Raw genomic sequence first — 15,700 nt, forward strand, 5'->3', positions numbered from 1 at the left:
CACACCATTCATTCAAAGTTTTTGATCAGCCCTTGTATAGAGAAGCCTGTATGAGAGAGTGGATGTTATGAAAAGGGGAATGAATCCCTAGGACAATGTTGTCGTTTTTCCAGTTCAGGTTCAAAACTACAGCAGATTAAATACATATCTAAAAATGTCTAAATCCTAACAGTATTGTTGCTATATCAGTGGTGCTCCAACTTTTCCATGTCAAGGACCCCCCAAAATGATATGTATTTGGCCACGGACCCCCATCTCAAAATATGTTGTTCCAGGGACCCCCCAAAAGCACAGATCGGAGTTAAAAATGTTCGCTTTAAAACATATATATTACATTTTTCCACGATTAAAGAAATAGAATTACGCCCAGCTTCGCGTGCACGTGTGCTGAGCCAGCTTGTGTGTGTGTGCATGTCTTTAAGTGGTGCATGTCTCCTGTTTGTGTTTAGTTAGTGTAACCGGTTGCATCTTCGTGTTGCAATCAGCTGCAGCTGTTGAGGCCGCGCTCATACAGACATACACTCGGTCAAATGTTGGAGTGGTTGGCACCACTCAAAAATAGCAGATCTACAAGCTCATAGCGCGGCACTCGGTGCCGCGCTATGAGCTTGTATATCTACTATTTTTTGAATAGCCAAAGTAATCTTAAAATGACACCGATGCGTTCCAGGTCTTAATGGACTAAGTCCACATTACCAGCTCTGACAGTGTGATAAAAAAAAGCAGTTCCGGAAATGTGATGGAAACCGATTCCGGTTCCTCAATGTTGGATCCCAACCCTATAGTGGCACTGTCATAAATAGGGCTTAAGTGGTTGCTGGCCCCCAGTGGAGCGCTGGTTTGGGTTTCAGCTCAGTTCTACGAGCGAACAGGGAGCTCCTGTCTGAGCAGATTGCAGCATAAATTCTAGCACATAAACACTTGAAAGGCCCTTTTCAAAGCATACACACATCACAAAGCGGAATACATTACTGTCCCCAGTCAGCCAGGAGGAGGACAACATCACTGCTCCCCCCTTCACATGACAATGGAGGATGGCATTTTCACAGCCACACAAATACAGTACACACAGCAGCCATCTAAAAGTCTCAAATTGCCTGTGAAATCAGCTCGAATCGTTTTGCATTTTACTACTTCAGATTAATGTGTGAGTAAATTGCATATTCAAAGGCAACTCAAGTCAAAAATACATAATAATCCATACTCACTCACACGCACACACACACACACACACAATTGTAATATTGTTAAGTTTGTGCGGGGCAGTAAAAAAAAACGTTTGACTACCGGTATGTTGATTCATGTGTGTAATTCTAAATTAAATGATATGATGCATTCATGGATCAATTATGAATCATTATGTTACAAATACACTTATGAGTGCAGAGTTCTTCACAAGTTAGAAAAATCTTTTTCTAATTTGGTCTAATTTGATTTTGTCTTAGTGGTTTTAATGTCCGTAATGCCAAAACTAAATTGGCAAATAACCTCTTATCACCACAATTAGACATACAAGTATCAAAAGTAGCAGATAAACCAGCTTGAAACGCAGCATAGATCTGCTACTTTTGAAATGTTTGAATTTGAATCCAATTTGAAATTGAATCCAGTTTTGGTTTCCACCCGACAGAGAATACTTTTAGTCTACTTAGTCAAACTATTTCTTCATACTGAATGAATTAATGAATTAATGAATTCATATTTTATTTCCATGTCCGGACAATTTCTTGACCCATCCCACATAGGATTATCAGACACATCAATTAAAACTAAAAACATAAACATTCCAGTGTATACCGAGCCAGCAACTCATAATCCAACTTGAATTTGAACATGAACCTTGGTCATACACTACATACTGTACATTCATACAGATATGCACATAGAATATATAAAGTTAAAAAAAGAAAGTTCATCTATAAGTCACCCTTCTACTACTATCCCACGCTTTATAAAGATATTCTGAAAATGCAAAAATGTGACGAAAAAGAAATTCTACTGCATGTTCTACTACTGCATACTACTGCATGTTCTTCCATTTTAAATCCCATCATTCATTAATAGCGGGTGACAGACTCTACGTATTGATGGTAGTGCTTGGTAGTAGATGGTAGTAGATTTCGGGATGAAATCTATGTCAGTAAGAGACATAGAGAGTGCCTGAGAAGTCCAATCACCTGATGTATACCAGCGGTTCGTTCCCAACCTTTTCTTGATCAGGGCCCGGCCCGTGAAAAATCACAAAAAAGTCTTGAAGGCCCACCCATCTGACCACTAAACACGGCAGTAGAATGGCAGCCGTGTTAAGTGGTCAGAAGGGTACTTCTTCCACCACTGCCTGTAACTTTGTTTCATCCTTATTGCAGTGCTGCTATAAATGACCCTCAGGATTAACCCATTAACTCATTCAGTGCCAAAAATATTTCTGGCTATATCACCCCTGTGCCAGAGCCAAAAATACATTGTAAAAAAAAAAGTGCTTAGGAAGCGAGATACAGCTTTTTTCAGTAAGATGTTAAACAAGAAGTGAATGGAGCAGCAAATCTTCAAACCATGATATCTTGGGTTCTGAACATTTTTTTTCAAAAAAAAAAAAAAAAAAAAATTGAATTTTTTATTAATTTTTTATTCATGACGTCTCAGACGTCATTGGCACTCTGGGCTTATGAAAAACGTGACGTCTCAGACGTCATAGGCACTAAATGAGTTAAGACCGAAAAAGCATCTGTCATTTTAGATTTTAACCATTATTTTATAAGAGCCTGTAGATCTGCTATCTTCATTTTCTCAGTGCACATCATCACATCTGATGTGCACTGAGAGAATGACATCAGCATAGCAATGAGATTCCTCTCCCTGTTAGGACGGTGACATCAGCCATCTCCCCCATGTTTTATTCACACATGATGTCATACTGCAAAAAAAATACTTTCACTTTTATTTTTTAAGATGATTTTTTTGGCCTTTATGCCTTTATTGATAGGACAGTAGACTGACACAAAATGGGGAGAGAGAGAGATACATGCAGCGAAGGCCATCGGGATCGGGACTCGAACCTGCAACACGCTGTCAGGCTACACTGAGCCTATAGGTGCCTGGGCCGCTTTTTTAAATCACCTGACCCATTAAGACCCCAGAAAACCAATTTGAGTTACAAATGTTCGCTTTAAAAATATATATATATATTTAAAGATTTGCACAAATGTTCAAGATTTTTCAAAAATAGCAGATCTACAAGCTCATAGCGCGGCACTCGGTGCCACGCTATGAGCTTGTATATCTGCTATTTTTGAATAGCCAAAGATATCTTAAAATGACACATACTACTAATGGATTAACCACTTATAAACCCTACTACAAGTAAGACGCGCGAAAGCTGGAAGCGAACGCAGCTCGAAAATATTGTGTATTTACGGACTGTGTGTGTGTGTGTGTGTGTGTGTGTGTGTGTGTGTGTGTGTGTGTGTGTGTGTGTGTGTGTGTGTGTGTGTGTGTGTGTGTGTGTGTGTGAGTGTTTTGGCTGTAGCTGCACTCTGGCGCACTCTGTCGGTTGCACACAGGCAGTGCAGGCAGTGCACACATACTGCACACACACAGACAGAGCCACAAGCCGAGCAGAGTTTCATAGTAGGCTCCACTTGGGCGGAGGCGCCTCCTTCCGCGCCTCCTTCCGCGTTCGCAATTATACCTTGTTGACCGGGGTCGCCCCGGGGTCTATACTTCTTGGCCCCTCTCCTTTTTAACCATTCTAACCGTTTTTTTCAGGTCAAGGACCCCCTTAGCTGGGAGAGAGATGAAGCAGGGACCCCCCACTACATATTGTACACAATTGTGCTGCAGATTAAACCTTTCCATAGATTTCATAGATGTCTTTTTGTCTTTGTTTGACAGCACTATCATCAGTGTTGCTGGATTCATGTTCATGAGTATTTTCAGACATTTAACCACTTATACCCTCAATACTTAGTAAACTTGACCTTTCATCTGTACTTGGTCTGCCCTTTTTTCCCTCTGCACCAAACTTCGTTGCCGAAAATAGCAGATCTACAAGCGCAAAACCGCGAGGCAATGTGAGCTTTTTGGCTAAAGTTCTCCTCAGAATAGGAATGCTGAGGTTTAAGTGGTTAAAAATAAAAAAAATCCTATCACAAAAATATTTGGTGGCCCCCCTGTAGTAACTGTGAGGACCCCCCAGGGGTCCAGGACCCCATGTTGAAGACCCATGATCAACACCATTTAAAAGCTACATTTTAACTTGTGCAGAGAGGTAAAGTATCAAAAGTAGCGGATCTACAAGCTCAAAACGTGTCGCTCCGCATCGCATTTCGAGCTTGTAGATCTGCTTACTTTTGATGCTTATGTGTGACGCTGTAGTATGATCAAGTAGGGCGTTAATTTACGAAGTAAACACAAAACGTTAAGAATATGGAGATGTCATGTTCTTCCAAACTGGTAGTTTCATGTGTACTGCAGTGTTCTATACTTCTACCCACATTTTGTCAACCGGCAATCTCTCCCTCAGTGTACAAATCCACCCACATGGTAGAGCACATGCACTGTACAACTGCCTAGTAGACACCCACACATGCACATTCGTAATGAGTGTCACACCAACACAATTTACACACACACACACACACACACACACACACACACACACACACACACACACACACACACACACACACACACACACACACACACACACACACACACACACACACACACACACACACACACTAAAAGAGTTCCCTCTGCACCTTAGCTCAGAAAAAAAAAAAACTAAAACTGCAGTCCGCCTCCTCACCTCCTGTCTCATCTCTCCTTTCCTACCCTCATTCCTCCTTCCTCCCTCCTACCCTGCATCCGCACTCTATCTGCGTCTCTGCTGCTGATGGAGAGAGATGGACCAGAGAATAAACAAGAGCTGTGAAAATCTACCCACTTGGCCTTGGTAGCTGCGTGCGTGTGCGTGTGCGTGTGTGTGTGCGTGTGTGTGTGTGTGTGTGTGTGTGTGTGTGTGTGTGTGTGTGTGTGTGTGTGTGTGTGTGTGAGAGAGTGTGTAAGAGACAGAGAAAGACAGAATGAGTGAAAGAGAGAGAAAGGCACAGAGAAAGACGTCCACACAGTGAAATTATCACGGTAACTCTTAGGGTCCTTATTAAGAGCGTTTGTTTATTCTGTATGCCCCCGATGTCTAAAGACATTCAGCTCCAAAAGATTGCTATTTTTGAGTGGCGCCAACCACTCCTATATCTGACTTTGTCTGTGTGTCCGTCCGTATGTATGTATGTCCAATAAACAAACATTGATGACAACATCAATACGGGGCTCATCAAAGGCACCACTCTCTTCACACAGGGTGTCATTTTTTAATTAACATCCTGAAAAGTAACCGTTTTGGACAACGCGGACAGAGACGACAAGCAGGAATTATTTGAGGAGAGAAGGTGAGTGAATTTAAATCCTGAAAAGTGTGGGGGGGGGGAAGAAAAAAGAAACACTTAGGTCGTCGTGTAGCGTTGTAGATTTTGTAGCAAGTGAGTAAAAAATCCTAAAGGATCCCAACCCTAGCGTTGACTGGCATGCTCTCCATTCAAAGCGTGCTGTAGGAAATGAACTGCTCCAGTGCTCTAACACAACACTATTACAGCCCCATTACCAGCACACTGCTCAGCTCCCCCGCCCGACAACAAACTCTCCATCCAAGTCTAGTCTCGTTTACACTCCTTGTTTTGTTTTTTTTTACCTAAATTTCTTCTCTTCTTTTCTCTTCTGGAAACACAATTTTTGTCCCATTTTTCAGAACATAACCTTGGCTAGAGGGGAAATTATGCTTGCATGATATTGTTACTAGAGACAAGAGTAATTAGATGATCGAATAATGATAAAAAATAATTAAGTTTCATCTCTTTGTCTCTCTCCAGTCCTACATCCAAGCACTCGCAGTCACACACACACACACACACACACACACACACACACACACACACACACACACACACACACACACACACACACACACACACACACACACACACACACACACACACACACACACACACACACACACACACACACACACACGCACGCACGCACACACGCCCTGTCCGTCTCTCTCTTCTGGCTGAATAACACAACTCTTGCCTGATGTTTCCTCACTGCTCTATCCTCACTTGAACCGGAAGTTCAACTCGGTCCACCATGTTTACAGTCATTCCAGGTCTGCGTCTCAGGTCCTCATTTAGCTCTGTCCTCCTATAGCTCCTCTATCCTCAGACAGCGTTGCCAGATTCTGTGAGAGAGAAACAAGCGGCCAGGTCTACGAAAACAAGCCCAAAGGAAGCGACCAGTTTTACCACTGTATAGACACATAGACTATTTTAAAATAGCCGATCTACTATTTTTTTGTTGTGACTGTCACTTGTTTTTTCTTTGTGTGACTTAGAATGCGTGGATCAGTGTAAATGTGCAACCACAAAACAGACGTAGGTCCTGGGTTCGATTCCCGCCGGGGACGCTGTGGGCGTGTTCTCTCCTCCGCATCATCAGTGCCCATACCCTAGGTGGGGTTGGTGAAAGGAACTCTCTGTGTGGAGTTTGCATGTTCTCCCCGTGTTCCCTAGGGTAGGTACCCTCACAAAAACATGCAGTAATCCTAGTCTCTATACTGCCTCTGGTTGGAATAACGTGTTCCTTCCACGCGCTACGTCTAACCAGGGAACCTCCCCCTATCAGGTGATAAGAAGCGACTTGCTAGCTCTCATGCATTGAAGGAGGCATGAGCGCGGCTCTAGGCTCTCCCTAGGCTGGCAGAGTGAGTGTAGTGCCCAGGATTGCTTAAACAACATCAAACAACGTCAACATGTGACGGGAAGGGGGGGCAAAAAAGTCACATTATGATTTTCGTGGAATATATGATTTACGATTCTGTGCCTATCGTGACATAACTTAGACAGCGCTGAGACGGCTCAAAGCGGACTTCGCAATGCTCTGCACGGCGACTTGCTCGCTGTAGCGCGTGGCTCAAGACCGCTTGGGACGGCACGCCTACGACGTTTTAGTCGAATTATAATTTTTTTGGTCGAATTGTCAGAAACACTGAAAACTGGAATTCCGCGTTGCTGTAATGCGGAAGTCCCGAAAAGTCAACATGTGCCTTTCTTGCCCACCCCCCCCCCTTCACCTCACATGTTTACGTTTGGTCACAAATACACAATATGCCTTTTGGGGAGTGAGACAGTGTTGATTTGGACATATGAGGTTTCCACCCGACAGAGACCATAGTATCTTTCAGTAGGCATGTCTCTCTTGCTGTGATGGTGGTGGAAACTGTCTCAAGTATAACAATGGTTTGCAGCACTCGCCCTCCTACACAACGGTTTCACCTAGTCTCACCCATAGCAGCAGGGTGCCTTTACACCAGAGGCACCCTTTACACACCATCTTTTTTCTCTGAAGGCAAAAAGCAATGTGCACGGACCTCCCATATCTCTCTTCTGCACAGCTGTTTATCTCCCTGTTCCTGTGATGTCCGTCTTTCATTTGAATAAATGCCCACAGCTGGAGCAAATCGACATCGTCAGGTGGAAACCTTGTCCAAAAACTGTTACTTCTCAGAAAGAGAAAAAGAAAAGTGTTCCAATGGATCCAACGCAGTTGTTATTTAGTTTCAAGCTCTTCATCATCTATTTTCTCTACTTTTGTGTGACGAATGAGGGCATTAATTTACACAAAAAAAAACACAATCAGTTGAAATATTGGGATAGGAGGTTTCTGCTCCGCCAGCAACGAAATGTAGATGTATTTCATATCTTCTTCAGTACCTGCCCACAGGTGTTCTGGGTTTTACATTCATTTTCACATATGGAAAAGCTGTCAGGTAAATGAATCAGAACATGAAACATCCATCTGCTCTGGTGTATGCTTTGCGTTTTCAGTGGTAGTGACAGATTCTGCTAACAGCAGAATCTGTCTATGAGAGATTAAGTGGTTAATGCTTCATGGTGGTTCATTCTTCAATGAATTGATTACACAGGACCCCAATGGAAACAAGCCATAGTGCTTTATTGGGTTTAATCCTTTTTAGCATCCCTTTGTATAGAACTGTACTTTCTGTGCTTTTCTTTTTGCAAACTGCTAAATAAAGTATTCAATCAATCAATGCCTCCTTGTGTCTTGAAACACTTCCGCATGACGCTGACATCAGTGTCGAATCCTTATATTCATACCATGAATAGCAGATACATTTAACCACATAAACCCTAGCGTCCCTACTCAGGGGCAAACATTCATCAAATACAGTTAGTGTAGAGGGGGAAAAAGGAGAGGGCCGGGAATAGAGCTCTGGTGGACCCCGGTAAACAAAGAATGTGGTTTACATGGTTAAGAATAAGAATGGGAGCGTCTGCTGAAAGCCAAATTTGTAATTTGTCGCTGTCAAGCGGGAACCTCTTGGCTCCGGAAGTTTACTTTCCAGGAAAAAATAAAATAAAATCAGTGTTCCAATGGATCCAATGTAGTTATTTATCACAGTCTTGTAAATACGTTTTACTACTACTATTGATGAATCAATGTTCACTTAAAAGATTTTTAATTGTTTTTAATTCAGAGATACATGCTTACAACAACGCGTCACATCGCTTGTATGGTATATCGGCTATTCTTGCTTACTTTTGTTTATCACTGTAGTAAAAGTTGAAATATGGAGATCCGAGGTTTGTGCCCGACAGCAATGAATTGTAACCCGCATTAGTGTTTGTGCGTGCGCACACACATGTGCTTGCGCGCATGTTTGTGTGTGTGCGCGCGCGCGCGCGCGTGCGCGTGTGCGTGTGTGTGTGTGTGTACGTGTGTGCATGTTTGTGTCTGCGCCCGCCTGCTGTGATGGACTACAGGCAGTAAAGTCTGTCAGGATGGAGGGATGGCTGGAGGCGAAGGAAGAAGAAGAGAGGAGAGAACAACAGAAAACATGCAGCTCTTGAACTGTGCTCAGACCAGCGCAGCAGCATCCTTATTATTGTTTTCATCTGGCGTCCTCCCATTGGGATTTGCGCGTCTGCATGCATCCCAGTGTGTGTGTGTGTGTGTGTGTGTGTGTGTGTGTGTGTGTGTGTGTGTGTGTGTGTGTGTGTGTGTGTGTGTGTGTGTGTGTGTGTGTGTGTGTGTGTGTGTGTGCGATCACCTGCTGAGCAGTGTACGGAGACGAGACAGGGTGTCTGGCATTGATACCTTAGGCGAGTCTCATAAGCCTGGCCTGAGGGGAGGTACTGTACCACACCACAACAACAACACGAACACCCCCACTGACTCACTCTCCCTCTCTCTCTCTCTCTCTCTCACTCATTCTCTCCTACTGTACCTTGTATGTCCAAAAGCGTTGCTTTTCAAGAAAAAAAGAAAGAATCTGTGATCCAATGTAGTTATTATTTAGACACAAGCTTTTGTTAATACTTTCCATTTGTTCAATAATAATAAAAACCAACAGACACACTTACAGACACCTATAAACCAGTGTTGATTCTTCCTGATTCTTAACCACTTCCACACGTCGTGCTGCGACACGTTATGAAATTGTATATCGGTAATTTTTCACTACTTTCACTGGACACTGCTGTGTGACGATAAATAACAGGAAAAAAAGAAAATGTTAAAAGTTTAAATGGTCTGCATACAACCGGCATCCGGCTTTGTCGAGCATCTACTAACACAATTGGCTCGTGTTCGGGGAAGTGAAGTCGGTCTGGGAGGGTGATATTTGTCACTATACACGTACTCCGAGCAGGGAGCGTTAGGCGGGAGGAGTAAGACGGAGGCTCTACTATGTCCTCCCGGTGGGGGCTCCTCACTGGCAGGTGAGCCAGTGGGATACAACAGCATGTAGTGACTACACACACACATGTGTGTGGGGGGAATTAATTGGCATAGCGACTCAATTGAAAAAAAAAAGTTTGAATATGGAGATACAAGGTTTCTGCCCGACAACAACAAAGAGAGCGAGAGAGAGAGAGGTGGGGGTGACAGGGTGAATCCAGAGCCTGCACTGTCGAGGATGCGGAGGAGCGCGACTATGAGTACGATTTCAAAGAGACAAAGAGAGACACAGACCGAGGCACCTCAGGATAAGAGTGACAGAGAGTTGAAACAATACATCTGAAAGTTATCAGCACAGCTCAACGCCTCACCCACACACACTATCTCTCCTCTCTTTGATAAGGCACATGCACACTGCAGCGGTTAAAAACAGCACAGCGACAGAGAGAGAGAGAGAGAGAGAGAGCTTAGAAGACTGTGACCTGCTCCACCGAAACTTAATTGGATGTCACTGAAATCTCATTTCTCATTCTCAGAAAGAAGCGTTTTTTATAGCTTTCTTATGATGCAATTATTTTTGAGCTTCAATTATGGTGAAATAAAAACAAAAGAAAAATATAAATAAAGAATGGCTTCTTAATACGACATTGTAGATGTAGTTATGGATGAGTTGACTCTGTTACACTCACATTGCAGTCTGCAGGTACAAGACATTTCAATATCAAGCTCTTCGGGTTTAGTATACCCTTAGCTTGCTACAATATCATAGATTCTTAACCTCTTAAACATCTGTACTTTGTTGACCGGGGTACCCCAGGGGTCCATACTTGGGCCTCTCCTTTTTCCCCCCTCTACACTAAATCTCTTTGCCAAAAGATGGTCGATAGGCTCACACTGCATAACAGCACGATGCTTTGTGACCTGGCTTGTACTGTAGATCTGCTATTTTCCTGAATATTTCCCTATTTTGACATTATTTAACATGACCAGCATAGGGACGCTGTGGTTAAAATCTCTGTAGTAGTTTTAAACAGTAGTTTAGACCATCGCTATAGTGACTGTTCTTCAAGATGAGACCACGAACAACATAATCAGCCCAAAGAACTATACCGAGTAGCTCACTCCGTCAATATAATACCACCATCTGTTAAGCAGCATCCCTCACAGGAACAGCTGTGACCACCTTGAGATCACAAAAATCCTCCAAGATGGTTACTTATGGAGGAGAACATGAAAGTGATTCAAGCTATGATCTTATGTAAAGAGACAGAGCTTGCTACCCTCACTGTCAGCATTATCAATGCATTTTTTTTTTAAAGGGAACATTCACTCTCTCATCTTAAACCGGGCGCTGACATTACAGGAGTGTTGAAATCTTTTGTAAAAACACTTGTTTTCGCTGGCAGTGGGGTGACACTATTACACTTTTACTCTGGCAGTTAAAGAGTTCATTTACGATACCGCTATCAACCGATACTTGCAGTCTTTTTCACCGAAAGTCAACTAATTGTCAGGTAACAACATCACATAATAAAATGGCTATAGTATCAATATAATGTCTAATAAATATCCAATACATCTAATATAATACAGTGATGTTGTTAGATTTTCAATTGAGTGAGTCCCACTGATCTTAGATTAGATGTTGGCCTATTTGACAGTGCAGAGTTCATGCATATAACATTAACGAGCGTCAGCTGGACACAGACACACACACCTGCCCTCTGCAGTGCTCTAATTTGAAAGTGACTGGAGTCTGTCTCATTTCTCTCCAAAATAATAAAAAAATCACACCCTGTGTGAAGAGAGTGGTGCCTTTGATGAGCCCCGTATCGTATTGATGTTGTCATCAATGTTTGTTTATTGGACAGACATACATACATACATACGGACACACGGACAAAGCCAGATATAGGAGTGGTTGGCACCACTCAAAAAGTTGAAATATGGACATATGAGGTTTCTGCCCGACAGCAACGATACAGTATGTTTGTGGGGGATGAGAACAGACCCCCCCCCATGAGAACAGACCTGCTGAAACCCTACACCTTCAGGCAGCTGGACCACCACAACCAGAGGATCTACACCTGCTGCCTCCTCTCACAGGCACGGCACAGAGGGTCATAGGAAAAAAAATGCTTTTTTTTTTACCATCCTCACAAATAGGTTTAGGATGTTCTGCTCCGCGATCCTCATTCACCCACCCAAATGGTGTGTATAGCTGAAGGGCACAGAACCCCTGGCAGGGTACCCTCTCACTGCCAATGCCATCTCCTCTGAGAGTGCTTTAGCTCATTCAATCCGGGAAACGCATCCGTGTCATTTTAGATTTCTTTGGCTATTCAAAAATAGCAGATATCCAAGCTCAAGCTATGATCTTGCAGATCTGCTACTTTGGAAAAATCGTGAACATTTTTGCAAATCTTTGAATATACTGTATATCTTTTAAAGCCAACATTTGTAAAATATTTTATTCCAGGGACCTCCAGAAGCAAAGACTTGAGTTCAAAATGTTCACTTTGAAAATATAATACTCAAAGATTTCCACAATATTTCAATTTTTTTCAAAAATAGCAGATCTGCAACCTCATAGCATCTACAAGCTTGTATATCTGCTATTTTTGAATAGCCAAAGTATAAAATAATGGTTATAGCTCAAATCTAAAAACGACACAGACGCGTTCCCGGAGTGAATGGGTTAGAGTCTCCCGCTGCTGGCCAGGTGCCATGGCAGGAAGACTGCATAATAAGAAGAGAATGGCTAAAAGGCATCTTTGCTGCGGTGGGTAGCTCAGTGGTATTATGTCGGGTGCTGTCGGGTGGAAACCGCATATGTCCAAAACTGTTACTTTTCAGGATTCTAAATTCTAAAATAGCCAAGGTCTTGCCTAGGAATTATGTTTAGACCTTTGGTGCTGGAGGCTGTTCTGTCCTCCTCCAACACCTCTCTGCAGAGACTGAAAAGCTTCATAGCTCGTGTCCTGTGAGGGCCCCTCAAGTTCCTATGTGGACTGCATTAAGGCCCAGTTTTAGACTGCAGTCAAATCCAGTCAAGTCCCATTTATTTCTCAAATCCGATCTTTTGGCCCGACTGTTCGCACTGCATTTGCAAGTGACCAGATCGGATCCGTCACAGATCTGTGTGTTCAGACCGACCTTAACAACATCGACCCAAAGACGCCCTGCGTCGACATATCTGCTTTGGTTACCGTAGTAACGACGTAGGCTATATACTGCCATATATGTCAAGTGCCTTGTTCCTGTACATTCCTTTTTCTTTTCTTTTTTTTTTTAGCCCACGATTTTGTAACCCATTGTTTCACCCAGTGCCAATTGCCTATGTAATCCTGGACTGCCAGCCTGGGGAGAGCCCAGAACTGAGTTCATGTACAGGTCTTCAACCTGTAACCCTTCATTGTCACTCTGCGGTGAAGGCTGGCCCTGTCATACCTTCCCAGGGTATGACACACTTAAAAGGGTGACGTCGCACCCACAGGTGTGATTCATTTGGTATAATGCTCGTGAGCCGAGGGTTGTTGTCACATGGTTACAGGTTCACTTTCATTCATAAAACAGTGTTTACATACGTAAACATACGTTATATGTTGTTATATGTGTTACGCGGCGCCAAATGTGGTGACCTATCAAATTCTGTGACCAAAGCTCTTCCGCCCGTCCAACACTCGGTGAGTGTTGTGCCGAAAGTCCTTCGAACCAATCGGGAAAAAAAATCACGATCCTTTCGACCAATGATCAAAAAGTCATACGAAACGCTTTCGCGACTGTTAGGCTCCCTGGCTTTCACCAGCCAGTGCGCAAAAACCTGCCAATCAGTTAACGCTGACACTGCTCCTGAGTCACTCCCACCACCTACAGCAGTCTTATTAAGAGTGAGAATTCACAAAAAAGAGCTAATAAACAGCTTTAATTTGGAAAAAGGGAATAAACAGCTACCTCACTCCCTGCATAAGCCAATGGTCAATGTCCGTGTGCAACTTTCAGGTCCATTGGTCAACCCACTGAGGAGAAAAATAGATGAGGACAGACAGTCTGCCAGCAGCGCTGGAGGTTTCCATATTGGATCAACTGTATAAACCCCTCACATTGGCAGATGATCTGGGCCTAACATCAGTACCAACCAAGGTCCCAGACCAGATTTCTCTTCCGATTGTCAGGAGGGGTGGCTCAAAACTCCTGTAGTGTGAGCCCACCAGTAGGGTTGACCAGACAGTTACATTTTAAACCTTCCTTGAGGTGTACCGACTTATTCTGAAAATGGTTGGTGCGGTATTTTGGTCATTTGGTTTCACTGTGACTGCCGCACTCACTATGCTATAATAATGCATTTTTGGACAGCTAGTAGTTAAATAAAATTATAATTATTTCTCTCTTTTACATTTACATTTTCAAAAATAGCTAAAAATCACTTGTCTACAGGCACACAACCTGACAAAGCACTACGGGCTGTGGCTATTTGGTGAATCCTTTGGCATAGCCTATAATTCTCCGATTTTCAGAACAGGCAAATCTTTTGTAAGCACACAATGGTAGCCTAAATGACTGGCAGCGTAGCAGTTTTCACAATTTTACATAATGGTAAAAACTAAAAAAAAAATAAAAAAAAGGTTCATGTCTCTGGTTGACTTTAATTGTGTGTTCTATAATCCAGACCTGGCAGGATGAGGACAGGAGCAGAGCATGGTGGAGGTTCTCTTGAATAATTTATCCCACTCTGCTGCCCACATTCTGTGGTGAAGCCAGGCAGAAACAGGACAACATGTGTGTGCGTGCGTGTGTGTTTTACTTACTATCCAGATGTCCCCACAAATATAGTATAATTTTATAATATAATTTGTATTTGAAATAAACATTGCGAGGACCATTTTCCTGGTCCTCACATTTAGAATTGGAGAAAAGATTGAGGTTGGGTTTAGGGTTGGAATTAGTAATTTAGAGGTTAGGTTTAGGTGCTAAAGTTAGAGATCTCCTTATTAAATACTGTGTGGTGACATTCTTTAATTATTTTGCTATTTTTCGGCTATTGTTCGGCTATACTCGGCCATTTTCAATGCTGTCCTCACAAGTATAGTATGACAAACCTGTGTGTGTGTGTGTGTGTGTGTGTGTGTGTGTGTGTGTGTGTGTGTGTGTGTGTGTGTGTGTGTGTGTGTGTGTGTGTGTGTGTGTGTGTGTGTGTGTGAGAACCGCAGCCAAGCTCAGGCACCATGCGGGCAGTGGAGAAGGTCAGATAAGGGCAATATTTTAACCACTTTCTACCTGGAATCCTTATTTTGGGAGAGAAAAAAAATAGGGAACGCCGTGTGGGAATTTCTTTTTCTTTTTTAAATAGCAGATCTACAAGCTCACAGCGTGTCGATCTGCTAATTCCGCTATTTGCCGTATGACCAAGTAGCCTACTGTATACAGTATAGGCCTTAAGTGGTTAAAAGAGGGATTTCACTGGCTTCCTCCCCTTTAAAAACAAAAGGATGTGGGGAGTCACCGCGCTCAAAATGGGTCATGGAAATGGGTGAACATGCGTGGCTGGACACAGCAGCTCCCAGCCCACGAGCGCGCGCACACACACACACACACACACACACACACACACACACAGCAGTGTGATGTGATGGAGTTCCCACCTGGCACCAGTAATCAGCAGGAGAACATCTCTGACCTCACAGCACCATGACAACCGTTGCTCCACCTCCCCCCCCCCCCCCCCACCACCCCATTACGATTCAGACATTCCAAACTTAAGGGGGGAGGTAGTATAAACGTGATGTTCTCTTATATTTATACAAATAAGTGTTTAAAAATTGCTCTATATTCCAATGGTAATCATTGCTATCGAGTGTCTGTTCAGTAACAGGGGTCCACCCGCCTC

The sequence above is a fragment of the Gymnoscopelus microlampas genome (genome assembly GCF_963454915.1).
Source record: "Gymnoscopelus microlampas genome assembly, chromosome: 17".
NCBI lineage: Eukaryota > Metazoa > Chordata > Actinopteri > Myctophiformes > Myctophidae > Gymnoscopelus > Gymnoscopelus microlampas.